General features: G+C 44.8%; 1 long non-coding RNA gene across 2 annotated transcripts in view; it reads left to right on the top strand.

The window, feature by feature from the left end:
- The first annotated feature begins 514 nt into the window (after positions 1-514).
- Positions 515-26,153, top strand: part of LOC138284077 (uncharacterized) — a 41,316-nt gene continuing 15,677 nt past the window's right edge. Inside the window, exons 1-2 of one of the 2 annotated variants that reach the window (XR_011201350.1) lie at positions 515-584; positions 20,609-20,677. This is a non-coding gene — a long non-coding RNA (uncharacterized lncRNA). Of the gene's footprint in view, positions 638-20,608; positions 20,678-26,153 lie in introns of both variants that reach the window. The other variant, XR_011201346.1, reaches the window with a different exon arrangement.

The raw sequence follows: 26,153 nt of genomic DNA, 5'->3' as shown, positions 1-26,153 counted from the left end.
AAACTAAGACTCAGATTTGCTGAAAGATTGCATGGCACTAACATGACAAATGAATTTATGAAAATGGGGCCTGTCTGAGGAGGAACAGTGCTTAGACCATTGTATTGGTGCAAAGCCAGGCCTACTAAAGTAGTGTGATCTGGTTTTGCACTAAATGCCAAGCAAAAGCAGGCTTAAGCAAGAGGGCAAACAGTCTATTTCCTGATATACCTATGCATAACAACTGTGCTTGTAACAGACATGCTTACCTTCCAAGTTCGACTCATCTGTAGTTGTCTACGCATAAGAATTTGCACAGGAGTTTGAACCTCCGTTAACAATCTTAGGGTAGACATTGCTGGCTCACCTTTGTGCAATAGCGTAAGGCTGAGTATCACACCCATCTGGATTTGCTTTGGATCTCTCTGCTCTGACCTCACTGTGACTCTCTGAAAGCCACACCCAGAGGGCGCTGCGTTCATACTACGCTGAGTAACTGTAAATAAGCATAGTCTTTTAATGAGCTTCCGCAAGGTGCTTCTTAGAAAGGAACAACACACCAAGGATATCTTTATTGAACTTGAAGGAGCATTGAAGAAGGGAAGGTAGAAGTTTACGTGACGCGCAGTGTGCTTCTGAATGTATGCCAGTAAGGAGAGTGAGTGAAGGAAAAAAAGTGTTTAAGTTTGTTTACCTTTGTTATCTCATTTCATTTTTCCATTTCCTTTTGTAAACAATGTCATTGTACAGCTTGAGTACAGTTTTTGTTTGCATGTGCAGTGAGTCACACAGGAATGGAGCGGGAAGTGTGAGGTGAATTACAGCAACTCCCTATCAGAAAAGATATAGGTTTTCTCATGCCCCAGGTCGGGGGAGTTGTGTAAACTTCCTTTGTAGTCACCAATGTGCTCCTTCAAAGGTTTTCTCGTCATAAAGACTTATTGCTTAAGGACAATGAAGGTGATCTCCTGTTACCTGCGTCACACCAAGTGAGCTAACGTGTTATACAGCTTAAGGTCGCAGAGGTTTCTGCACTTTTAGCTACGCCTCGTCACTAAATCGCCCTTTTCTCTTTGAATATGGTTTGGACCTTGACAATTGGCCACTTGTAGTTCCTGAAGACACAACTGCCATCACGTTAGCTCATGTGTTTGATAAGCTTGCGAGTGTTAAGAAAATGTCTATGTCTTAGAAAACGCTTTGAATCGAAAATACAGTGTTTGTGCCTCTAGCAGCAGTCTGAATTATGTTGTGGTACTTACCGTCTTCTCCCTGAATGAGATGTATTTGACATTAAAGCTTCTACTGCCATGAACTGAACAACACGCAGCCTGCCTCTGTGGCCTCAAATCGGAAGCAGGAAGTGAGCAGGTTCTTTCTATTGTGCTTCAGCAGATTAAGGCCTAAAACCACAGCAAATTATGCAAGACCTACGGGCTTTGTCATAAAGTGCATGAAATCTATAGGGCATTTACTACTATGATTAAGTATATATTTTGGGTGCCATTACTGAAAAGGTAACTCTGTTGATTTTTACACTCTTTCAATAGTGAATGTTTCATTTGAAAACCATATTTATACTGTTTAAAGCACTTTATCTAGGTCCTCTGCGTGACCCTGAACACAACAGGTCAAACCACATAATGAGAGCACACAAAACCTTAGCCTTGGAAGCATCTTCCCTGAAGCTGCGGAGTTTTCTGGGGGTCATTAAGTGTCTCTGAGAAGACTTATGAGGTTGATGTGTGTCCATGCACACATGAGGGCATAATACTGTAATCGGCAGCCTTCAGGATCCAATAGGCCACTTTGTGATGCTCCTACTGCTCTGGGAGCACCACAACAAAAGTTCATTTTTGATAAGGCTCATGGACTTCTGTGACACTCCTTCAAGCAATGGCTTTTTTAGGGGCGAGCGCAAAGCGCTCCGTCCCCTGTTGCAATCTCTCTTTGGGCTTCTAACCACCCCCATGTCATGTCAGTCCCTTACATTGGTTTGTGAGCTTGCCTTTTAAAATCCGCTTGCTTTCATTAGTGAAAGGCATGCATAGGTCATGCCTTTTCTGTTGTTTAGCCCTCCTCTAGCGCAGGGACCAACTACTGGAAACATACGAGGCTCCATATTTTCCGTATGGTTTCTGGACTACTTTTTCTCTTTATTTCACAGCGCAAACACGCTCATTTTTTTCCATTTAATGTGGCAAGCAAAGTCCAGTTAGGAGTTTACAATGCTAACAGCTCTAACTCGACGAAATGCCAGACCCGTTGCATTGCAAATGCTTGTTTTCTTCTTTCATCCAACCAACTCCGACCAGAAAATGTTTCTTGTGGTAAAATGGTGTGCTCCCCACGCTGCCTGTGTGTTGTGCTCCAGGCCTCCTGGGTATAGGCTCCTACTCCACACTTCTCCCTCTTTCCCCATTAGCCAAGCACTTACCTGTTGGTGGCCCTGTAGAGAAGTTGGGTGTCTTCCCTCTTTAATAGCTGACCATGGAGAGCAGGGAAGTAAGAATGATGACACTCATTAGACCTCAGGCTGCTCTCCTCACAGGGTCATGCCATGCAGGACTGGGGGCTTCCAGGCTGATGATGGGTGGTGGCTGACCCCACCACTAAACAGAGGGTCACTTTTTCAGCACAGTAAGGGAGCATTCCTTTATTCCCTGGTCTCTAAGCTCCACACAGACTTCCTAAGGAAGAACTCTGAATTTCGCTCTTGACTTCATGTCACAGCAACTGCCCCTGACCATCAAAACATCAACTGCAGGACTGGGAACTCTGTTCACAAGTAGGAGGTATTTTCCCAACTATCTCTGTCCCCAGTGGGTGTACTTGGAGTGACTTTTAGTCCTTATGGTGCTCTCCAGACACTGGGTCTCCCGTCCCCCAAACATTTGAGATGAGGGGTCTGGATCCCTTCTCAAAGCTGTGGTTGTGCTGCTTCTTCCTCTTTGAAAGCAGCATGACCTTTCCTCCTGTTGAGACCGTGTCACCGCCTGATCTCGAGTCTTTCATGGTAGCATCTCCTCAAGGTCCTCAGGTAGACAACATGCCCCCTTCTTTCAGGGTACACAACAATTCCACCCTTTACTGTGTCTGAGAGGGAGTAAAGGCACTAGTACCACTAGCTCTAGGCCACAAGGGAAGTTATACCCAAATGTTCATGATGACCGGTGCATGTCCAGATACCATGATACGTGTATGTTCACAGACTGCTGTGAAGTGCACTATATAGACGGAATGCTGAGGCATACTGGATTCTCTGTAGTAATGAAGCGTCAGTCCATACATCACCAAGAATATGCAGGGATCATCAGACTTTCCTTCCCTGGGAAACAGCGCAAACATGTTTGCGGTATTGCTCAACTACACTTACTAAATCCAAAGCTGTAAGCAATCCCTCCAGCTCCACTTCCTTACACAGAGATGCTCTCTGTGATAAAAAAACACATTTTTTTTAACCTCCTTAGAGTGCAGAGCTCTTAGAATATTTCAAATTGAACATTTTATCAAAAATTTACTCTTTAGCTGCTTATCTAGCAGCACGGGAATCCTTCTGTGAAAAACGCTGGGTCGCTCACAGACTTTTCATTCACTCTGAGGACTTAGGATCATTTTTTCTGGGATAGATCCAGTATCCTTGTGTTCTCCTTCAGCCAGATCAGCCAACTTTAGTTGTGTTGTGTCGCAATTGGCTGAGGCACAATATATGTGGTCATGTGTGCCCTGAGAGCCATTATTGATACCTTCCTCTAAATCCTGTTTGACTTCCTCTATGCCAGAAAGTAAAGTGGTGGCAGAAGCATCGCTTCAAGGAACAGAGCTTAGTAAAGGGATCAATAGCCTGTTGGGATGGTACGTTTGAAAACGGAACTGTACTCCCTCTGCATCGGTTCTGCCATCCATGCGTTAATGGAGCAGTCAAGCAATGGCTTGATAGACAACCGCCAAGGCATACAGTGCAATGTTCAAGCCCGATCTTCCAAACATTTTGGGAACATTTTGTTTTAACTTTCATAAAGTTACTGATATACAGTAGGTCTGAATAGTCACATTAAGTAACATGCCTTCATGTATTTTAAAATGGTCCCCATCCGCTTTGGATGAAAACGATATGGATGTCATATGTGTGCAGTGCTGCAAATATGTAGCCACTGAACATTGCTGCAATGCTGAGGCAAATACCCTGAATGCCTCCCGTTCAGGGGGGTGTTGTAGCGCTGCACCCGTTTTACACTGTAGGCTCTAATTCACAGTATAAGGAAATGGCGGGATCACTTCATGGGGCACAGAAGGCGAGGCAAAGCATTTCAGGTCTAAAAATGTCAAAATTGGGAGTAATTACATCGTAGGGTAAAGTAATAGCTCTTTAATTTTTTTTTAAATAAGTTAATAAAAGGTGTTACAACAATACAGGAAAAAAAACAAACGAGAAGTCAGGGATGAGGAAACAGGGATGGGGAATGAGGGAAAAGGAGAAAGGAATGAGGGACAAAACATTAGAAATTATGAGGTATGGTTGAAGAACGCAGAATTAGGATGTCTTTTAAAGGATGCTCTACCGATGCCTTTCTTGTGTTTCATATAAACAAATCTAAATGTAGCTAGTGCAATAACAAATAGTTAAAATCAAGAAGAAATACAAATGGAGCATGGTGCACGGTGCACACGAAACAATAACTGGATGGCAAGGTAACAGCTGTTCAAATAAATCAATTGACAACGCAATGAGAATTATTTTCATGAAATCCCTTTACAATTGCATTTTAACTTTGTGGATATGAAATTCAATGCACACTATTTTGTAGTTGAAAGGTAAACTTCACTGTGAAATATTATCACTCTTAGAGTTGAAAATTTTTGGTCTTATAAACACAAACAAGGAGTATTCAACAATGCATTTTGTTCCAGTGAATTGTGTGGGATATGGGCGTGATGACATGTCTTTGGCATTCTCTGCAGATCTCCTTCTAGCACTGAAGTTCAAATGCTCCTGGTGTGCCCTTGCACAAAGCAGTTTGCTTCCCATAATTAGAGCACATCCTGCTGAGAGCGAGTCTTCACTTCACCACAGCGAGCACCTTCCTCTTGCTCTGGTTGGTGTAGCTGCCATATCCGAAAAGGAAACAAACTCCACAGGAACATGGAAGCTGAAGGTCTTATGAAATACTTGCAATGTAGACGACTAGGAGGAGAAAGCACAGTTCACCTTTAACTAGTTTAAACAAAAGGTGAGATAGAAGTGTTTCTATGGCTTGCCTGCTGACACTGGTAAGAAGCCGCCATTCCCAAACCAGCCCACAACGTGGGAGCAGGCAGCACAAACTGTGATCTATGCTGGGAGACTGACTCACCAGAACAGAAGGAAGAATAAATCAGACAAGTTAAAGAAAATAAGATGGCATTTATTTTGTGCATGTAAAGAAGCGCTTTGCAGACTTCAGTCTTCAAGCTTGAGCAAAACATTTGTCCAAATTGTTGGTCAACCAGAGAAACCAAAAGGTGGAGATGCTTTGCCAAGTATAGTAGGAGGCAGATATACGGCGACTGGTGGGAGGGCAGAAGGAGTGCAAATTGTAGAAAATGCCAGTGCAGAACAAGGTGCGAAGAGAAGTACAATACTTGCTTTGAAGTTGGAGCAGGAAAGGGATATAAACAGCCGGAATGGGTACAAGGAAAAATACAATTAGGAAAAGGATATAAAAGCTATGGACACTATAAATGCCTACTGACATTCCAAGAAATACCTGTCCTTCACCACTGTAATAGAGATAAGTCTCTTTGGGGTGCTTTTGAGTAGGTGTAAGGAATTTTTGTGGAAATGGAAACATTCTAGGGAGACCTTAAGACTGTAATGGGGACTTATCTGCCCCTGGCACTGTCTCTTCATGAATGGATCTGATCTCTGAGGAAAGAGATCTGGTTCTTGATGTCGAGAATCCTGGATGCAACGTTGATCTAGCTCTGTCTTGCTGACATCGTATCTTTCTCAACGTCGATAGTGTTTGACGTCGAGTGTCTCCCGACGTTGATATTGGACCCTCCATAGACGGTGTTGAAATGTTGCGATGTGATATAGGCCTTGACTTCGAATTCTGTGCTGTCGACATCTCTTGTGGCATCGGCTTAGTCAACAGTGAGCCTACCGCCGATGATGTAGCTTGCCTCGATGTTGAATGACCATGTCTCGACAGTGACTTCTTCAACGTACATCGTGTCGATTGCGGCAGTCGGACTGGCACTTTTGACATCGATTGACCATGCCTCAACTGTGACTTCTCTGACGTCAGTTGTGTCAACGTGTGAGAGATTTTATTTTTTAGTCACAAAGACTCAGGAGCAAGTTCTCTAGGATCCTTTCTGAAGGAGCTGGAAAAAAGAACTGACCTAAATGTCATCTAACTGTCACCTTTCTCTGACCCGTGAGGCATGGGGGGAAATTGGAGGTCTCTGAGGCCTTAAAGGCATGGTGCCATTTATTTGCTTTACCATGTTAGTCTGAATGCAGCCTATTGGCTAAAAATGTCTGTGTTTTTCATTACAGTTTTCCCTCCAATAAAACATAGTATTGCCCACTATGGCGGTCATTCTGACCTTGGCGGACGGCGGAGGCCGTCCGCCAAGGTACCGCCGTCAGAACACCGCACCGCGGTCGAAAGACCGCGGCGGTGATTCTGACATTTGCCCTGGGCTGGCGGGCGGCCGCCAAAAGGCCGCCCGCCATCCCAGGGCAAATCAACCTTCCCACTAGGATGCCGGCTCAGAATTGAGCCGGCGGAGTGGGAAGGTGCGACGGGTGCAGTTGCACCCGTCGCGTATTTCAGTGTCTGCAAAGCAGACACTGAAATACTTTGCGGGGCCCTCTTACAGGGGCCCCGCGGCACCCCCTACCGCCATCCTGTTCATGGCGGGAGAGCCGCCATGAACAGGATGGCGGTAGGGGGTGTCTGAATCCCCATGGCGGCGGAGCGCGCTCCGCCGCCATGGAGGATTCAGACGGGCAGCGGAAAGTCGGCGGTACCCCGCCGGCTTTCCGCTTCTGGCCACGGCTGTACCGCCGCGGTCAGAATGCCCGGCGGAGCACCGCCAGCCTGTTGGCGGTGCTACCGCCGACCTCCGCCCTGGCGGTAATTACCGCCAGGGTGAGAATCAGGGCCTATGTCTCCTTTTTTCTAAGTTTCAGAAAGTTTTCTTTGATATTTATTAAAGGAAAACGTAATGAAAATTAGGCATGTTTTTTACCTTTGTAATATAGGCTGCATGTACAGGGAGTGCAGAATTATTAGGCAAATGAGTATTTTGACCACATCATCCTCTTTATGCATGTTGTCTTACTCCAAGCTGTATAGGCTCGAAAGCCTACTACCAATTAAGCATATTAGGTGATGTGCATCTCTGTAATGAGAAGGGGTGTGGTCTAATGACATCAACACCCTATATCAGGTGTGCATAATTATTAGGCAACTTCCTTTCCTTTGGCAAAATGGGTCAAAAGAAGGACTTGACAGGCTCAGAAAAGTCAAAAATAGTGAGATATCTTGCAGAGGGATGCAGCACTCTTAAAATTGCAAAGCTTCTGAAGCGTGATCATCGAACAATCAAGTGTTTCATTCAAAATAGTCAACAGGGTCGCAAGAAGCGTGTGGAAAAACCAAGGCGCAAAATAACTGCCCATGAACTGAGAAAAGTCAAGCGTGCAGCTGCCACGATGCCACTTGCCACCAGTTTGGCCATATTTCAGAGCTGCAACATCACTGGAGTGCCCAAAAGCACAAGGTGTGCAATACTCAGAGACAAGGCCAAGGTAAGAAAGGCTGAAAGACGACCACCACTGAACAAGACACACAAGCTGAAACGTCAAGACTGGGCCAAGAAATATCTCAAGACTGATTTTTCTAAGGTTTTATGGACTGATGAAATGAGAGTGAGTCTTGATGGGCCAGATGGATGGGCCCGTGGCTGGATTGGTAAAGGGCAGAGAGCTCCAGTCCGACTCAGACGCCAGCAAGGTGGAGGTGGAGTACTGGTTTGGGCTGGTATCATCAAAGATGAGCTTGTGGGGCCTTTTCGGGTTGAGGATGGAGTCAAGCTCAACTCCCAGTCCTACTGCCAGTTCCTGGAAGACACCTTCTTCAAGCAGTGGTACAGGAAGAAGTCTGCATCCTTCAAGAAAAACATGATTTTCATGCAGGACAATGCTCCATCACACGCGTCCAAGTACTCCACAGCGTGGCTGGCAAGAAAGGGTATAAAAGAAGGAAATCTAATGACCTGGCCTCCTTGTTCACCTGATCTGAACCCCATTGGGAACCTGTGGTCCATCATCAAATGTGAGATTTACAAGGAGGGAAAACAGTACACCTCTCTGAACAGTGTCTGGGAGGCTGTGGTTGCTGCTGCACGCAATGTTGATGGTGAACAGATCAAAACACTGACAGAATCCATGGATGGCAGGCTTTTGAGTGTCCTTGCAAAGAAAGGTGGCTATATTGGTCACTGATTTGTTTTTGTTTTGTTTTTGAATGTCAGAAATGTATATTTGTGAATGTTGAGATGTTGTGTTGGTTTCACTGGTAATAATAAATAATTGAAATGGGTATATATTTTTTTTTGTTGAGTTGCCTAATAATTATGCACAGTAATAGTCACCTGCACACACAGATATCCCCCTAACATAGCTAAAACTAAAAACAAACTAAAAACTACTTCCAAAAATATTCATCTTTGATATTAATGAGTTTTTTGGGTTCATTGAGAACATGGTTGTTGTTCAATAATAAAATTAATCCTCAAAAATACAACTTGCCTAATAATTCTGAACTCCCTGTATGTGGGTGTGTGTGTGTGTGTGTTCGTGTGTGTGTGTATGTGCTCTGGGGCGCCGCAAGTAGGAGGGAATAATTCAATGCTTATGACTATTGATGAGGATTCCCTGGAAGAGCAATTGCCTCTATATGGCAACGCAATCACCAAAAATCCATACTCATCAGTGGCCTTTACAAATAAAATTGTCAGATCCAAAGGTGACTAATGTTTTGAATAGACATTTCCATCACCTTCTGAAACTTGAAACTAATTACTGTCAGCTTAGTTTTAATGTCACTTTGGATTGAGTGTTGGATCCTGGGACTAGCAATGTTTAGACCTCTGATCCCCTGGCCAATGTTAAAAGCCTAACACTCTAGAATATCTTTACTCTATTGTTCAGTTTCTCGCTAGCTGTCCTTAAGCGACGTTACAAGCCCCAGGGGACCAAACTGGCAAAAAATAAACTCATTACTGATCGTGTGACATTTAGGATCAAACTTCAAGCAATCTTCCACAAACAGCACTCTTTCTGCCTCTTTTAGGGGTGCTGCCTGTGGTATGCTGGTGTAAAGATTTTCAGAGTATCACATATAGTGCTCGTTTTCGATGAGGTACTTTCTTCCAGCCCAAGGCTTCTTGCTGCTGTTAGAATCTGTATCACTTTTAGTGTGTCACTTCACTAAATGGAGGTGTTTCCTCTGTGCGCCACGATTGTATAGGTACACAAGGCACAGGCTCAGACTAGTTAATTTATTTGATTACCTCGTCTTTTGTGATTATTTATTCTTTCAATATTAAAAGTATTTTTTAAACCTTTCACAATTTACTGAATCTTTCTGTCGGAGTCAAGAACCATTGTTTGCACTGCCTTAGGATCATTATTTGCTCTATCTTTCAGGACTGTTGATTTAGCCTCACGGCGCAAAATATCGCCTCTTTCAAGACCTTCGTGTTTTGTGTTCTTACGTACGTTTTGTGCGTCTTACTTTAGATCTGCACCTTGTGGTGAGCAATCACGTGCCTCGATTCTAACTATTTCGATTGGCAAATATAGATTTCTTGTCATGTTGATACTGTCATCAATTTTCAAGTCCGATAATTGTTGTTTTCTAGAGTAGGTGTTAGACTGTATTCCATTTGTCCTATTGGCTAATGCGTGTAATATGCCAATAGGATCGTCTCTTTTGTAGAGGCCTATGCACGTAAAATGGTGATGTGTGTAGTTTGGTGATGAGAAGTGAGATACTGTATGTACTATGTTTGATGATCGTCGATCTCAGCAACTATCAACATTTTGGTTATGAACCATTAATAACCTGTTGTTTTGCACAAAAACAATGGGTTTATTCATGTATGTCAGAATGGTGTGTTAGGGTTTTCCTTACATATACCTGAGACCCATAAAACTCGGTTAATACTTGTCTTATTATCCAGTCCAACAAATCACTGAAATATTTATAGGGTTGATTTTACATGTCATTTTATGATACTTAGGTTATGTACTATGACAAATAATTCGTAGTACTGTACATTTCTTCATACTATTGCAATGGTACCAAATACCGTAATAAAGTTATGGAATGTCAGGTATTGGTTAGATTCATCCCGAGGGCAAGAAAAAGGGTAAACAAGTGTATTTCCCATTTCAAATGCCATAGTGCCATTTGCCCTCTACTGCAGCAAGAAACACTCAAAAGAGTTACACCAAACTTGACAAAAACCTAAAACATTCCTTAAAGGTGTGCACTTACTTGATTTGATGTAAATTCGCCCAGTAGTTTTCAAGAAATATGTGTTATAAATAGGTGTTGGTAGATTTTGAAGAGCTCAAGTTGGTACTGTGTAGCTGGTTACTTAATGGATAGTTTGCAAATTCCTATGTTCAACTACACTGAGAAAAAATAATAGGACTTTTAATCCGCTTGAAGATGGAGCATTTTCCTATTGTCCAATGCAGGAGGATTCTAAAATCCAATGCAGGAGGATTCTAAAATCCAGGGAATCTTACTGGCTGTCAGAAATGAAATATTTGCTGCTGTAGTCATTACAATATGCCAGGCACTGAAGCCTGCAATATGAAACAAGCATTTGCAATGCAATGGGTCTTGCATTTGCTTGACTTACAGCTATTAGCATTGCAAAGTCCTAACCGGACTTTTATTGGCACATGAGAATCAAGAAATTAATACACAAAAGGAAACAGAAGTTTGCTCGCCGTCAAACGTATCAGCAAATGTGCAATTATCTATGTAACAGTGTGGATGTCATTCAACCTGCTCGACTAATGGCCAGCGAGATCGCGCTGCGTAGGAAATAAAAAAAGTAGTCCAGAAGCCATGTGCGGAAAACATGGAGCCTCGAATGTTTTCAGTAGTTGGCCGGTGCGCTCAAGAAGGGCTAAACACCAGAAAAGGCATGACGCATGCATACCCTTCTCTAATGAAAGCAAGCAATTTTTAAAAGGCAAGCCCACGAACCAACCACACTGATGGGCGTGACATGGGCGTGGTTACAAGCCAGAGAGAGATTACAATGGGGGCCAGAGTGCTTGCACGCTTGACCCTAAAAAGAATCATTGTGAAAAAAAGAGTTTAAGGTAGCATATCTGAACCCGAGGGAAGGTGGTGGAGCTGCAAATGTGTGGGTAGAGCTACACATTTTTTAATTGATATCCTTTTTATCCAGATTTAAAAAAACGTAAAATAACAAAAACACAGTGCAGCCATGCATGGTGAAGATTATGGAGAGTGAGCGAGGGTGACCCCAGGAATTGTCTCAGGACTGTGCCCAGAGTTCAGTGAGTCTATTCAAAAGCCAAAAATAGCTGGTTCAGTGGCACAAAGGTTGGTTCAAAGCCTGGGCATTCCCAGCTGTGTAGTTGTTTGCAATTTGACCAATGTATTAAACAACAAAACCCACGAACATGTGCATTTAAACATATTCAGCATTTAAGTCCCAACTTTGTTATCCAGTACATAATAGGTGTAACTCTCTCTCTTTATGTAAATATATATATTCACTAAAAAACACAAAGATTACATGGACGCTAGTGTTAGGTTCATAATTTACACACAAAAAAACAAGTAAATTCAGGAGTTATAGGGCCTGATTCTAAGCTTGGCGGGCGGCGGGAGCCGCCCGCCAAGCGGGAACCGCCAGAAGACCGTCCCGCGGTCTAAAGACCGCGGCGGTCATTCTGGGTTTCCCACTGGGCTGGCGGGCGACCGCCAAAAGTCCGCCCGCCAACCCAGTGGGAAACACCCTTCCCACGAGGAAGCCGGCTCCGAATGGAGCCGGCGGAGTGGGAAGGTGCGACGGGTGCAGTTGCACCCGTCGCAAATTTCAGTGTCTGCAAAGCAGACACTGAAATTCTTTGTGGGGCCCTCTTACGGGGGCCCCTGCAGTGCCCATGCCATTGGCATGGGCACTGCAGGGGCCCCCAGGGGCCCCACGACACCCCATACCGCCATCCTGTTCCTGGGGGGCGACCCGCCAGGAACAGGATGGCGGTATGGGGTGTCAGAATCCCCATGGCGGTGCAGCAAGCTGCGCCGCCATGGCGGATTCCCATGGGCAGCGGAAAGTCGGCGGTACACCGCCGGCTTTCCGCTTCTGGCCGCGGCTGTACCGCCGCGGTCAGAATGCCCGGCGGAGCACCGCCAGCCTGTTGGCGGTGCTACCGCCAACCCCCGCCCTGGCGGTATTTACCGCCAGGGTCAGAATGACCCCCATAGTTTTTTTTGTTTTGCCAATAATGTTGGTGCCGTTTGAGAATCTTTATGAAATTTGCAAAATTTATACTTCAGTCGGTTCAGCTGCTGTCTTGAAAGATTCGAGGTGATCCATCAAGCGGGACTGAGAAAAAGCGAGGGGGTCCCAAAACGTGCATTACCTAATCATTTTTCCACAGAGTCTTTTGACATGCCTACAACCAAGATTGCAGAACTGACTTACACCACAGAGTGTGCTTTTTGTGTGCCCCAACGACCCTGGCAGGGCTAAAAAGCATTGTTTTGAAAAAAAAATTATTGGAAAAAACAATGCACAGATTTTTGGGATTTTTTTTTTTAAGTGGGTTCTCCTACCCTTTTCTTTTCTTTTGCCCCCAGGTGAGTCAGGTCCTGGAGGGCATTGTGGGCTGAACAAAGGAGGCGGGTGCATGGGGCTCCCCATCTATGGCTTATAATAGCCCTGGGGACCACCACCTCCCTGGGGCTAAGATACAAATGTGGGGGCCATGCAGCCCCCGTGCCCGAGGACCATCACCTCCCGGGGAAAGATATATTTATAATAGTAGGGGTCCTGATGACCCCCCAGGCCAAGGAGACCACCACCTCCCCAGGACTAAGTTTGTATATTATGTGGGGGGCTGAGTCCCTCCCCCCATCACGAGGACTACCACCTCCCCAAGGCAAAATGCTTAGAAAATAGTCAGGGGATTCCTGTGAACCTCTCTACCCCCGGTACCACCAGCTCTTCAGGGCTATATTCTAAAGATGAAGGTTGGCCACAAGGCCCCCCTCGTGAAGCCATAGCTGGCCCTGGGAACAGCCATCCCCCAGAGCTCGCTTCTGCTACTTCCCGAGGTGCCCACCCTCAGGAGGTAGCAGTTCGCTTTTACTTTGTGGGAACTGACAGCTCCCACCAAGCAAGAGCAAACATAACTCCACTTTCTGCAAACGGGAGCTGTCAAACAGTCCTCGCTTGCAGAAAGCAGTGAAAAAAGTGCTCCCCCTCCAGGGAGCAGCTATTGAAAGCATCTCCCTGCGTGTGGGAGAAATTACGGCTCCTACAGGAGTGGGCAGCCGGCTGGGACTTTAGGGGGCTTGAGGCTCACGCCCGTCCCCAAAAAACAAAAACAAAAAAAAAACATAATTTTTGAAGTCGAACTGCATATTTGCTGTTCCACCTTGAAAATTATCTGAAAAGACTCTCAAAGAAAATCACCTTGGCAAAGTTACAAACACACCAGTCCACTGGAGACAGTTACTTAACATCCTTTACACAGCTGTGGTGTAGGAGACACACTATATAATTACCCAAGGAGGTAGAACTCACTAATTAGCCAGTAGAAAGTATTCCAGTTCGGTAGACATTTTCTGAAAACATAGGCCTTTTCTTCGATAAACACACATGGCAGGATTCATTCTGGTTGATGCTCATTTTACAGAAATTAAACCTCAGCAGCAAGCACTTTCATATACAAACAAAGCAGATGCCCACTGTTAGAAATGGGGTCTTTGGTTGACAGTCAGGTTACCCCCTGTCCAAGCAAAGACCCTCACTCTAGTCAGGGGAAAAGAGAATCACCCTCAGCTAACCCCCGCTCACCACCTTTTAACTTGGCACGAGCAGGCAGGCTTAACCTCAGAGTGCTAGGTGTAAAGTATTTGTACCAACACACATAGAAACTTAATGAAAACACTACAAAAATGACACAACACAGGTTTAGAAAAGTAGAAAATATTTATCTAAACAAAACAAGTCCAAAATGACAAAATTCCACAATACATAAGTCAAGTTATCAATTAAAAACCAAAAAAGAGTCTTTGTGTAATTTTAAACACAATGCTAACACTGTTAGTGTGGAAATGTACCTGGGTGCATCAAAAATAACCCCCCACGGGAGAGTGTGCCTCAAAAAGGGCTTGCGATGCGTCGATATCACTCAGAAGCGAGATCTTGCGTTGTTTGTCTTTCAGTCGAGGCGGCGTGCGTCATTTCTTCTCTCCGCAAGGAGATCAATGCGTCGATCCGGTCAGCATTCTCGGGTAGGGGCAGGCCTTGCGTCATTTTTACATGCCCAGCGATGTTTGCATCATAAATCCTGCCACACGATGATTCGAAAACCACGCAGCATGGGTTGCGATCTCATCGGTTTCCGTCAGCGATGCTGCGCGTCATTTCTCCAGCCGTGGGCGTCGATCTTCCGGTCAGGTTGCACGCGAGCGTCGATTTTCATCCACGAACCAGCAGCGCGTTGATTTTTCAACCACAGATCGGAGTTGCGTCGATCTTTTCCCCGCATGGCGGTCGGTGTGTGGATTTCTCACTCTTGGGTTGCCAGCTTCTCTTCTCAGGATCCCAGGAACTGGATGGGCACCACTTGGCAGAGTAGGAGTCTCAGCAGAGGCTCCGGGTGCTGGCAGAAAGAAGTCACTTCAGGAGGCAAGCTCTAAAAAAACCCTTGGGGAGTTCTTCACAAGAAGGAAGGCAACACAAAGTCCAGTCTTTGTCCTCTAGCACAGGCAGAAGCAGCAACTGCAGGATAGCTCCACAAAGCACAGTCACAGGCAGGGCAGCTCTTCTTCCTCAGCTCTTCAGCTCTTCTACAGGCAGAGGTTCCTCTTGGTTTCCAGAAGTGTTATAAAGTCTGTGGTTTTGGGTGCCCTTCTTATACCCATTTTGCCCTTTGAAGTAGGCTTACTTCAAAGAAAAGCCTCTCTTGTTTGTGAAATCCTGCCTTGCCCAGGCCGGGCCCCAGGCACACACCAGGGGGTTGGAGACTGCATTGTGCGAGGGCAGGCACAGCCCTTTCAGGTGTGAGTGACCACTCCTCCCCTCCCTCCTAGCAAAGATGGCTCATCAGGAAATGCAGACTACACCCCAGCTCCGTGTGTGTCACTGTCTAGTGAGAGGTGCAACCAGCCCAACTGTCAAACTGACTGAGATAGGGAATCCACAAACAGGCAGAGTCACAGACATGGTTTAAGCAAGAAAATGCCCACTTTCTAAAAGTGGCATTTTCAAACACACAATCTTAAAATCAACTTTACTAAAAGATGTATTTTTAATTTGGGACATCAGAGACCCCAAACTCCATATGTCTATCCTCTCCCAAAGGGAATCTACACTTTGATCATATTTAAAGATATCTGTAATGATCACTCTTCCAAGTCTTCTTTTTTTAACATGTATCTTTATTAAACTTCTGTAGTGACATGACACCTTCAGCCCAGCTCCTCCCTCCACTCTTCTGCCTTCCTCTCCATCCAAGAATTCCACTCTCCAGTCTCCCCTATTCCATTCCATTTGACCTCACAGCTTACCTCATAACATTCCACGGTCACTAAGCACTACATAATAGGAAATATCCACACATCTCCCCCTTACAATATATATACAACATCATAAACAGCGGAACCATAAACAATTTACACACAGAGATCCAGCTAGGATCTTGAATGTTTACAGCGGGAGAAACAATAAAGGAAACTATAAACAATAATAAAGGAAGTTAATACATAGCCTAATGATTAACTTTGCAGACACCACCCATACTTCATGTAGAACCATTCTCTAGGATTACCACATTTCTTGTAACTTCCTTTACGAGTTGGGGACTAGAGTATTTGCTTTCCCCTTTCAGGATAATTCCATTTTTTCTTGTCACCACCCAATCACCCCTTTGTATGTCACAATGCTTCACACTCATTCTTTTGTTATAGAATTGAATGTTTTTTTTTGCATCTTTTCAACATTTCCCCTTACCAACTCTCTATCCACTATCACAGTTCTTTTGGTCCTTAACCACACCGGACATTCCTTCACACCTGGCTCCCTCCCTTTTAAGGACACAAATGGTGACACTACTGTTACCGAATGCGGAGTCGTACGATACATCCATATCATCCTGTTCAACTCCCTCCTCCAAGGAAGATGATTGGCAGATGATAACTGAATATTCTCCTTTACCATACGATTTATCTTTCTACCAAACCATTGGCCTGTGGACGGAAGAGAGCTACTCTTTCATGAATTATTCCCATTCTTCGTAAGTAATCAGTCATTTCCAATGACACAAATTATACGCCATTATCTGACACAATGGTCTTAGGAATTCCCTCCTCCATGAAGACATCTTCAAAAATCTCAATAACGTTTGAGATGTTTACATGATCAACCATTTTTGCTACAAACCATTTAGTGTGATAATCCACCATCAATATTATGTACTTATACCTTGCACCCAACCTGGAAATTGGTCCTATGAAATCCACTGCCAACTTCTCCCAGGGTCCATCTGGAAACTCCATAGGTGCCAAGGGTGCTTGCCTTAACACTTTAGTTTTATGGCTATTAGCACATGCAGCACAATTTTTTATAGTTTCTTCCACCTGTTTATCCATCTCTGCCCACCAAAATGATTGCCTTACCTTCCTCTTCATCATTCCTTGGCCTAGAGGTCCCCGATGAGTGATATCAATGATGTGTTTCCATATATCTACAGGAGGAACAATTTGATCTCTTTTCAATAATCTTCCATTCTGCATGCTCAACTGATCCCTGACCCTGAAATATCCAGCCAGATCGCAATTTTGTTCATCTTCATTTCTCCAGCCATTAACCACCTTATCCTTCACATTCCGCATGACAGAATCACTCGCTTCCGCAGTTTTCCATTCCTGTACCGTTATAGCTAACTCACCCAAAATTGTTCCAATGACATTTTCTATTCCTTCCTCCACAATTTCATCCACATTTACTGGCATCCTTGAAAGATAATCAGCCACTACGTTTTTCTTTCCTCTGACAAACTCTACATCAAAATTGTAATCCATCACAGATAACAACCATCTAGAGATACGTGGTGTAACATTACCTTCTAACCCACGCCCACCTTTAAAAACATATGTCAATGGTTTGTGATCTGTTCTTAATTTGAAAGGTAATCCCCACAAGTAAAATCTAAAATGATTAATCCCCCAACAACAAGCTAGGGCTTCTCTTTCTATTACAGAGTATGAGATCTCTGCACCTCGCAACCTTCTTGAAGCAAAATCAATGATGTATTCCTCCCCATCTTTAACTTGCTCCAACCGCTATGTTACTGGCATCAGTGGTTACATAAGTCTTTGCAGTTACATCAAATACTACTAAGGTAGGGGCCTTCAAGATACACCTTTTTATCTCCTCAAATGAGTATTTACAATCCTCATCCCAATTATATACCACACCCTTCTTCATAAGCTTCCTCAAAGGTTCAACTATCTCTGTAAAGTTCCTTATAAACTTCGAACAGTATTCTGCAAGACCTAAAAATTACCTTAACTCTTCTTTAGAACTAGGTTCAGGTGCCTGTTCAACTGCAGCCACTATGCTTGTCTTGGGCCTGATACCATAACTATTTATAGTATGTCCCAAATATGTCACCTCCGGTTTCCGAATTTGACATTTTCCTTCCTTAATAGTTCAACCTTTTCTTTTTAGTCTACACATTACTTCTTCAAATAGAAGAGCATGATCGTATTCACTGCTTCCCACAATCAATATATCGTCTTGGAAACACAATACTCTAGCCATGTCCCTAAATCCCCAAAGATTTCTCCCATTATCCTCTGGAAGACAGCTGAAGCAGAGGCTAGACCAAAAGGCATCCTTTTGTAATGAAATGCCCCTAAAGGCGTCACAAAAGATGTCTTGAATCCTCGTGCAGATTTACTTGGTGATAAGCAGGTGACATATCCAACACACAAAACACATTCCCGTTTCTCTTTATGTATAACATTTCTGAGATGTTTGGTAATGGTTGCCTGTCAACCCATAAGTTTCTATTTAGATCTCTAAGGTCAATGCATAAGCACATTTTTCCACCCTCCTTCGGTGCCACCACAATCGGAGCAAGCCACTACGAAGATTCAATTGGCTCAATAATGTCATCTCGCAAAAAATGATTCCAGCTCCTATCTCAAATGTTCCCTCATTAAGTTTGGAACATTTCTCACTTTATGAACTACAGGTCTTGCATTTTTCTTTAACACAATTTTGTGAGAAAAACCCTTTAAGAGACCCAATTTCGATGAAAAGACCTCAGAGTGTTTCACAATCAGTCCATGCTGTGGCTTCACTGTCACTTCTTCAACTTCCTTTTCATCAGTAAGCATCACCGGCTCTCTGGCATTGGGATCTAAAACTATGCCCAGGTCCTTTTGGTGACGCCATCCTAACAGATTTCTTCTATAGTCCGTGATATACACCTTTCCTTGAACAGCTCTTCACTTAAAGAAAATTGTCATCCATTGCATTCCAATTATTTCGATTCTCTTCCAAGCGTAGCCTACGGCCTTTATGTCAGATTCCATCAAGTTGTTATTTGTAGAGCTTGTCAGCTCAGATTCATACACCTTCTTCGAGACAAGAGTGAACAAACTCCCAGAATCCACCAACAGTTTGACTGGTACATTGTCTATTAACACTTGGGCATGCAGCTTTTCTAACACGTCAGTTCTCTCCATTTTGGCATGTTGAACCAGCGATTCCCCATATGAATTCTCCTTCCCATCGCTGCGATGACCAAGGCCTTCATTCACAGTTAGAATTATATCCTCAACTCTTTCACACACGTCCTGAATTTCTTGAATTGTTTTCCCCTCAACATTAGACGTGAATCTACAAACTTTGGCAAAATGCCCTCTTTTGCCACAGTTGCGACAGATTGCATTCCTGGCTGCACATGCCTTGCTGGATGCTATATGCCCTGGAGCATCACAACAATAGCACTTTATTTCTCTCTAGCCAGATCTCCTCTGCTTTTCTCCATTGTTCACATTTACTCCTTCATTTCCTTTCGCTTTGTTCCAGTCCAGGTTAGTCTGTGGTTCATCTTTTCTCCTAATTGCAGCAACAACGCCTTGTTTGACTTCTTTGCTGAATACGTCCATTTCTTGTAACCAGATAACCGTGTGTTCCATCTTCTCAGCTATCTGTATTGCCTCCTCCAGGTTTGGATCTCTCATTAACAATTTTTCTCTTATTTTCTTGTCATATGTGCATCTTACAATTTGGTCTCTTATTAGGGAATCTGATAGCTGGTCAAAACGGCAAGACAATGCAAGTCTCTCCAGTCAGATTTCCTCTGCTTTTCTCCATTGTTCACATTTACTCCTTCATTTCCTTTCGCTTTGTTCCAGTCCAGGTTAGTCTGTGGTTCATCTTTTCTCCTAATTGCAGCAACAACGCCTTGTTTGACTTCTTTGCTGAATACGTCCATTTCTTGTAACCAGATAGCAGTGTGTTCCATCTTCTTAGCTATCTGTATTGCCTCCTGCAGGTTTGGATCTCTCATTAACAATTTTTCTCTTATTCTCTTGTCATATGTGCACCTTACAATTTGGTCTCTTATTAGGGAATCCGATAGCTGGTCAAAACGGCAAGACAATGCAAGTCCTCTTAAATTTGCAACATAAGATGCAATATCTTCATCTGCTCTTTGCACTCTTGAAAAGAACTTGTGGCGTTCCAAAACCAGATTAGTTTTCAGTGTAAGTTGTATGTCTAACATTTGCATAGACATGTCAAACACATTTGTAGGTTGGCCATCTCCCATTCCCAAAGATACTTTGGGTAGATCCTCATAGATTCTTCTACCTTCAACACCAAGATGATGTAAAAGAATGGCTTGTCGCCTAAGAGGATCATAATGATCACCACCAATTGCCAGCATATAAGTGTTAAATATTTTTTTCCATTGTTTCCATGGAATAGGTGGTTCGCCAGGAGTTGCCAAAAATGGTGGCAGTTTAGACATACTCTGGTCCCCCATTATATATATATATATATATATATACATATATATATATATATATATATATACATATATATATATATATATATACATATATATATATATATATATATTTCTTTTTTTTTTTCTTTTAACTTTTGCAAAGTTTGAAATTTCCTCTTCAATCTCCCCTTTTCTTTCTTACTTTGTTTCCATCACACAGAAATTATAGTATTATTTTTATATATTTATTCCATATTTAAAGTCTTTCATTCAGTCATCCATATTTGCTAAAGTCTTTCTTCCCTTTCTTTCTAGGAAATGTGATCCGATAGTAGGAACCAAAGAAGTAATGAATCGTCGAGGAGCCCTCGAACCTTATTCCAGGTAGGTTATATTTATTTGATTTGATTCTCCGTATTCTGTTTCTGTATACACGTGCTGTGAGTGTCCTTGAACAAAGACGTGTAGTTTTTGTTGCTCCTCGGCGCGTGCCGAGTGTTTATCTTTAAGAAGAGCGCGCGACCGTGAGCTCTGTGTTTGTGCACGTGAGCGCGTGAGTAACAGGCAGATCGCTGCGGTTAAAATACGAAAGCCGCAATCTGTAGGTTAAAGTTAATTAAACCGCCAAATGTTCAGAAAACGTTTAGCGTAAGCACACCGTTAAAATGTCTATCGAAGGATTAAACAGACAATGCGCTATGCTCGAATGAACACAGGCATCGTTAAGTTAAATGCCCGTTACAGCTGACTCACTCGACAGTTGTTCATAGTTAATTATACATCTCAATGAATAAACTACCAAGGATAAGTCCAGCATTAAAGTCCATGCGTTATATTACAGTGAACACACACTTTCCACTGTATATATATTTTTTCTTTTTAGTATCTAAAATGCCGTTTTCAATGTCCTTACACATGCAGAGCTGTTTATTTGGTGCTTGTCCAATTTTAAGATATGAATTAATTCTTAAGATGTAGGTTCCGTACCAAATTTTTACCTCAATATGAATCTGAGTTGTGAAGAGTTTATAAGGTCCTCAAGCCTCAAGAAGCTGTTATTAGTTCCAGGAGTGAAGGTGTCCTCTTAGAATCCGTCTCCTGCACCGAATCCAATCCTCGACGCCAATGTAATGATCACTCTTCCAAGTCTTCTTTTTTTAACGTGTATCTTTATTAAACTTCTGTAGTGACATGACACCTTCAGCACAGCTCCTCCCTCCATTATTCTGCCTTCCTCTCCATCCAAGAATTCCACTCTCCAGTCTCCCCTATTCCATTCCATTTGACCTCACAGCTTACCTCATGACATTCCATGCTCACTAAGCACTTCATAATAGGAAATCTTCACAGTATCCCTCTTGTTAACTTATGAGAGGGACATGCCTTGCAACAGTGAAGAAAGGAATTTAGCAGTATTTCACTGTCAGGACATATAAAACACATTACTATATGTCCTACCTTAACCATACATTGCACCATGCCCTTGGGGCTACCTAGGGCCTACCTTAGGGGTGTCTTACATGTAAGAAAAGGGAAGGTTTAGGCCTGGCAAGTGGGGACACTTTCCAAGTTGAAGTTACAGTTTAAACTGCACACACTGACACTGCAGTGGCAGGTCTGAGACATTATTACAGAGCTACTAATGTGGGTGGCACAGCCAGTGCTGCAGGCCCACTAGTAGCATTTGATTTACAGGCCCTGGGCCCCTCTAGTGCACTTTACTAGGGACTTACTAGTAAATCAAATATGCCAATCATGGATAAACCAATTACATACACATTTTGTATAGGAGCACTTGCACATTAGCACTGGTTAGCAGTGGTAAAGTGCCCAGAGTAACAAAAACAGCAACAAAAGAGTCCAACACACATCAATAACTTGGGAAACAGAGGCAAAAAGTTAAGGGAGACCATGCCAAGGGTGAAAAATCTAACACGTGTCCCCCCCAGCTAAAAGTGGGGAGCAACTACCCAACCTCATGGGAGTTCTCATCACTAAAGCGGAAGAACCTAGACAGACCATCAGCATTGGATTGTTCTGTACTAGGGCGGTGTTACACTATAAAGTCCATCACCTGTAGGGAAATGGACCACCTCAACAGTTTTGAATTCTCACCCCTCATCTGCATTAACCATCTGAGGAGCACTTGGTCAGTCTGAACCCAGGAGTGAGCCCCAAACAAGTAGGGTCTTAGCTTCTTCAGCACCCAGACCACAGCAAACGCTTCCTGTTCTATGGCACTCCACCTACGTTCCCTGGGAAGTAACCTCCTGCTAATGAAGGCTACCGGTTGAGCTAGGCCCGCTTCATTAAGCTGTGATAGTACTGCTCCAATACCATGCTCTGAGGCATCTGTTTGCACAACAAACTGCTTGGAGGAGTCAGGTGCCTTCAGCACAGGTGCTGTGCACATGGCAGCCTTCAGGGCATCAAAAGCGGTGTGGAAACCTCTATCCAGATCACCTTTTTGGGTTGCTTCTTAGAAGTCAAGGGGTAAACAATGATACTGTAGCCCTTGACAAACCTCCTGTAGTAGCCAGTGAGACGCTGTATGGGAGGCCACCTCGCCACTCCCTACCTGGTGTCCCAAGTACACCACAGAACCCTGCCCTATTTGGCACTTCCTTGCCTTAATAGTGAGGCATGCCTTCTGCATGGCCTCTAACACTCTCCAGAGGTGTTGCAGATGTTCCTCCCATGTGGAACTAAACACAGCAATGTCATCCAGGTAGGCAGCATTGAACTCATCCAGCCCAGCCAACACCTGGTTGACCAACCTCTGAAAGGTCTCAGGTGCATTCTTCATCCCAAATGGCATCACTTTAAATTGGAAGTGTCCATATGGGGTAGAAAATGCTGACCTCTCCTTGGCCCCCTCAGTTAAGGCAATCTGGCAGTACCCAGATGTTAAGTCAAACATACTGAGGTACTTGGCAGCTCCCAACCGGTCAATGAGCTCATCAGCTCGGGGGATGGAGTGTGCGTCAGTCTTGCTGGCCGCATTGAGTCCCCGGTAGTCCACACAGAACCTAAGCTCTGGAGTGGTATCAGGTGCAGCAGCTTTTGGGACCAATACCACTGGGCTGGCCCAAGGACTGCTGGAATGCTCAAAAACCCCTAGGGTTAACATTTTGCATACTTCATCCTTGATGCAAGCCCTGACCCTGTCAGTCACCCTGCAAACCTTTTGTTTAATGGGTGTACTGTCCCCAGTGTCCACATCATGTGTGCACAAGTGTGTGACCCCTGGGATCAGGGAAAACAGTGAGGCGAACTGTCCCAACACCTGGCAACAGTCCCTCTGCTGCTCTTCAGTCAGGGAGGGGGAGAGGATTATTCCCTCCACAGACCAATCTTTTTAACCTGCAGACAGGATGTCAGGAAGAGGCTCACTTTCCTCCTCAACCCTATCATCTGTTGCAAGGAGCATGGACGGTTCAGTCTGCTCAAAGTGCGGCTTGAGGCGGTTGACATGCAGGACCCTTAAAGGGTTCCTTGGAGACTGCAAGTCCACCAGGTAGATGACTTCACTCTTGTGCTCCACCACCTCAAATGGTCCAGTCCACTTATGCTGGAGCGCCCTAGGCTCCACTGGTGCCATCACCTACACTTTTTGACCAGGGTGAAACTCAACCAGAGTGGCATTCTGGTCATACCACCGTTTCATATCCTCCTGGCTTGCTTCCAGGTTCTTCTGTGTGAGACTCCTGAAGCGGGCAGTCTGGTTTCTCAAAGCCAGCATGTAGCTAAATGCATCCTGGAGGGGGTTTACGAGGAGCTTTATCCAAAGCTTCCTTCACCAGACTCAAAGGTCCCCTCACAGGGTGGCCATAGATCAGCTCAAAGGGACTAAACCCAAGTCCTTTTTGAGGTACCTCCCTGTAAGCGAACAGAAGGCATGGCAAGAGGACGTCCGACTTCCACTTCAAGGGCTCTTACAGACCAATAATCATGCCTTTCAAAGTGCGGTTGAATCTCTGAACCAGACCATTACTTTGGGGGTGGTAAGGTGAGGTGAACGTGTAGGTCACCCCACATACCTTCCACAAAGACTTCATATATGTGGATATAAAGTTTGTACCCCTATCAGATACCACTTCCTTGGGGAAACCCATGTGGGTAAAAACCCCCATCAAAGCACGACCCACCACAAGGGAAGTGATTGACCTCAGAGGAATGGCTTCTGGGTACCTGGTGGCATGGTCCACCAAAACCAGGATGAGCCTGTTGCCCATGGCTGTCTTGGGATCCCGAGGCCCCACAATGTCAATGCCTCCCCTTTCAAAGGGAGTACTAACAACTGGTAAAGGTTGGAAGGGGAGCCTTATATTGCTCCCCACTCTTGCCACTTGCCTGACAAGTTGCACACGTCCTACAGTGTGTAGCAGAATGCTTGTGGATCTGGGGCCAATAGAAGTGGGAGACAAGCCTCTTATAGGTCTTGTCCTGTCCCAGATGTCCTGCCAAAGGCACATCATGAGCCAACCCCAGTAGGAAGGCCCTGAAGCACTGGGGTACCACCAGCATACGAGCTGACCCAGACTGAGGAACCTTAGGCTCCATGCAGGAGGCCATACTCCCAATAGATCAGGTGAGTACCTGGCTCCTCACCAGCTGCCTGGGCTGCAGCCTGCTGCCGCAGTCCCTCTAGAGTAGGGCAAGTTTTCTATGCCTCACAGAATGCCTCCCTGGTGGGTCCCCCTTCCTGCTGCCACTGCGACAGCTCAGGGACCTCCCCAGTTCAGCAACCTGTTCCCCTGTATGCTCCGGGCGTCACTCTCAGGCTCCACCTCCTCTAGGACCGTGGGAACTTCTGGGGCCGGTTTCCCATGCCCACTGCCCTTCCTCTTCTTGGCGGTCCCCTGGGCCACTGTTTCCGGCTCCAAGAGCTCTTGACTACCCTGACGGGCTGCCACTAACCTGGTGGATACACATACCCACCCAGACAGACCCAACATCTCCAAGTGAGACCTGTGTCCCACCTCCTTCTAAGGGGAATCCTCCAGGTCATTGCCTAGCAAACAATCTACAGACATGGTTGAACTCACAACTACCTTCAAGGAACCTGAGATTCCCCCCCACCCCCATTCAAAGGGAACCTGCGCCACTCTGCACAGGGATTCTGAGTTGTCCACTGCAACTACTTGGTGAAGTACCTGGGGATCAATCTGCTCTTCAGACACCAGCTGACTCCTCACTGTAGTCACACTGGCTCCTGTGTCTCACAGAGCCTCCACCCTCTGTCCATTGTTGGTCAGCCACTGCCTGTACTTTTTAGAGTTCTCAGGCACAAGGGTTCTCTAAACGATCTCACTGTCCCCTAGTGAGACAAGCGTCATCTCAGCTGGTTCCCACCCAGCTGAAACCAACTCCTCCCCAGGCCCTACACTAGCTAAACCCTTGGTCTGCACACCAGTGGGTGCCAGTGTACTCTTGGGACAGTTGGGGTTCCCCATCACATAACCCACCTGGTCACATGCATAACACTTTCGTGGGGGTCCCTCTGCCACTGGATTACCTTTGGAGAACCATGGCTTCTTCTCACTGGGAGGTTGGAAATCTTTACCCTGGGAATCAGTTAGGGGCCCTTTAGAGAACTCCCCCTGTTTACCCTTACCCCCCCTTTCTTCTGAGAGGGACCCTGCCCACCCTTGGCGTGGTCTCCCCCATGCCTCTCTTGGATCCGGGTGCTCTCCCAGTGGTCTGTTTCCTGTGCAAGCTTCCTGGGATCAGTCAGGTTGATGTCAATCAGGTGCTGGCGCAGCTCTGGAAAAAATAAACTGTACAAGTGCTCAGAAGCAATCAGATTGTAAAGCCCCTCATACATTGTTACCTTACTGCCCTTAACCCAACCATCCAG

The sequence above is a fragment of the Pleurodeles waltl genome, chromosome 1_1, assembly GCF_031143425.1.
Source record: "Pleurodeles waltl isolate 20211129_DDA chromosome 1_1, aPleWal1.hap1.20221129, whole genome shotgun sequence".
NCBI lineage: Eukaryota > Metazoa > Chordata > Amphibia > Caudata > Salamandridae > Pleurodeles > Pleurodeles waltl.
Note: the sequence above shows the minus strand (reverse complement) of the source record. Positions and strands in the feature narration are given on the sequence as shown.